This window comes from Protopterus annectens, chromosome 3.part1 (assembly GCF_019279795.1).
Source record: "Protopterus annectens isolate FY-2018-M chromosome 3.part1, PAN1.0, whole genome shotgun sequence".
In the NCBI taxonomy this organism is placed as follows: domain Eukaryota; kingdom Metazoa; phylum Chordata; order Ceratodontiformes; family Protopteridae; genus Protopterus; species Protopterus annectens.
Genome location: NC_056732.1, coordinates 1,900,859,383 through 1,900,862,235, shown reverse-complemented (window position 1 = coordinate 1,900,862,235; position 2,853 = coordinate 1,900,859,383). Strand labels below are relative to the sequence as shown.

The following is a 2,853-nucleotide window of genomic DNA, read 5'->3' as shown; positions in this document are numbered from 1 at the left end:
GAGAGGATGGGGGTATCATTGGGGTGGTGTAGGATCTTTTGTGTGATAAGTAACTGTTGACAGAGTATATGGTTCTGTATTTCTAACCATGCTAGTTGTCTAAGGTTAAGGCAGTGATGGGTTTTAAAGGGAGAGCATATGATGAATCTAGCTATACTATTATAGCAGGTAGAAAGTTTAGAGATGTTGTTTTTAGATAGGTTAGTATATACAGCAGAGGCATAGAAAAGGGTAGAAATGAGGTGGGTTTGTGCAATAGTTTTCCTGGCTGAGGGGGTAAGGAAGGGTTTAATTCTGTAGTAGAGGGTACCAAGTTTTTTGTTGACAGACTTTATGGTGGAGTTAATATGGTCATCATAATTAAGATGATTGTCGATTGTGACACCTAGTAGGCGAGTGGTAGTATCTAATGCTATGTTAGTAGCATTATTAGAGGTTATAGAGAAGAATAGAGTGGGTGACTTATGAGTTGGTGTAAAAAGCAGTAGTCTTGTTTTTTTAGGATTAAGGAGAAGGCGATGTTGCATGAACCAGTTTTCTACTTTTTGGAATACAGTTTGGGTTAGGGACTGGAGGGAGGCTATGTTGTTGGAAGTACAGATTAAGGTAGAGTCATCTGCATATTGAATGCAAGTGGCATGGGGTATGTTCAAGTGGAGGTCGTTAATAAATACAGAAAAAAGAAGTGGACCTAAGATAGAGCCTTGAGGGACTCCAATATTTACAGGAAGTAAGGAAGACAAATTGTTATCCCAGAGTACAGCTTGCTGTCTATTTTGAAGATAACATCTGAGCCATTGTAATGCTTGCAGATCGACAGAATGGTACTTTAGTTTTTCAAGAAGTAGGGTATGATTAACCATATCAAAGGCTTTTGGCAGGTCTATAAATAGTGCAGAGGAAAAGGAGTTATTATTGCAGTTTTTGTTTATAGTGTCAGTGAAGGAGAGAAGAGCAGTAGTAGTACTATGGAATGGTCTAAAGCCATGTTGGCAGTTGGCTAGTAGGTTATTTTGTAGAAGGTGGTTGAGTAGTTGTTTGTGAATACATTTTTCCATTATCTTAGCTAATGGGGAGAGTAAGGCAATGGGTCGGTAGTTAGTGAGGTCAATTGAAGTTCCACCTTTATGTAGAGGGATAATGTGGGATACTTTCCATATGGTAGGGATTTTGGCTTCAGAGATGGTTCTGTTAATAAGGATAGATATGGTGTAGTCAATGGCTTGTGCGGCAATTTGTAGGTATTCAGATGGGAGACGGTCAGCGGATGGGGTGCAAGGTTTTAGTTTAACTGTGGTTTACTTTAGTTTAACTTAGTTTAGGTCAACTGTGTAATAATATCACTGAGAGGAAGGTGAGGAGTAACATCACAGCAAATGCAGTGTCAGTCCTGCTTGCCTGCTTCCATACTGCATCAGAGCAGCTCTATCCCAAACAGAGGTAATGCTGCTATCGAAAACATAGGTAGTAATAGCCTCAGTGCAGTGGTCAGTTAGTTAACTACATGTTTATATTAAGCCACCATGTTAACTACATGTTTACCTGTTTGAGTACACTGTAATGATAAAATCTGTGCTTCTCACTAGTCTTGGCTTATGCTGCATTACAACATGTTCTCTTATTTGTATGATGCAAGGAAAACTGTATCTTACCCTTTTTCTGAAACAGTAACTATAAGGCAGTCATCACTGAATTCAACCTGTTCCTCACTGTCAGTACCAGACAAATCTGGGCCCTTCTGTCCCCTGGGCCATTGAGTGACAATGTCCGTTACATAATCTGTTACTTAAACACATTACATTCATCCAAACACAATGTTTAATGCTTGCCAGAAGTGAGGATTAGTCCCTAATTAAACAGACTGCTTTGGGATGGTGAGTATGGACATATCACTTGTAGAGGATAAGAAAGTTGAAACACCTGGTGTAGAACGAACTGAGCATGTCAGAAGAAAGAGTATGTGGTCAGTGCAAACTTATAACCATGTCAGCAGATTCTTTTATACATATTATGGTCTGTGCATGTTTATGTATTTCCCTGAAACTGCTTGATAGCTGGAACATGTGAACGGATTAAAATGTATCAGCTAGGCTGCTTAAGACTGTATTCCTTCTAGTTTCTTATCTGCAGTCTGACCATTGTAACATTACTAATACTGAATTAGAAAAAGGATGTTTTAACTAACCTATTTTTAGGGCACTGACACATTTCATTTTAGATATTTAGTACTGTTCTAATGAATAACTACATTCACAGATATTGGTAGTAAACAACTTTTTATTGGATAACTGGCAGTGGTCTGATAGACAGCACTTGTTATTTTCACTTGTATTTAATTATAAAAATACCTCGACATGTTTGATTGGGGAGGCATTACTGACTCTGGTTCTGTTTCCCACACGTGTGATTTCTAATAAATATTGAAACTCTATCAAGACTGTTTATTTAATTAATTTTGAAATGTCCTTAACAGTGTGGTGCCGTGAAACCGGATCGATTATTCTGAGTAAATCGAGGATTGGTACTGTAGATAAACACTCTGGGCTCTGTGACAGTTTTCTGTCTACTGGTTGCTCCACAGTGTTAATTCATGAAGTAACACCAATGTTGGTCTTGACAGACTTTCTGTTGTATAAACTAATCTAATTTTTGTTTCCCTAGAGAATAAGCCCTGAAATATAAGATTTTTTTTATTTTCATCTCTGTCTATATTAACTAACAGAATGAGAGTGGGAAGGAATTTATTTTTGAGAAAATATATATCACTGAGCATGAGAGTGGGTTTTTGCAAATAAGAAATTTGCACCAGTAGTGGTGGTGCAGCGGTAGCATTATTGCCTCACAGCAAAAGGT

At 38.0% G+C, this 2,853-nt stretch overlaps 1 pseudogene; it reads left to right on the top strand.

Moving 5' to 3' along the window:
- The first annotated feature begins 1,880 nt into the window (after positions 1-1,880).
- The window catches only part of LOC122797952, a 144,421-nt pseudogene continuing 143,448 nt past the window's right edge, over positions 1,881-2,853 (top strand).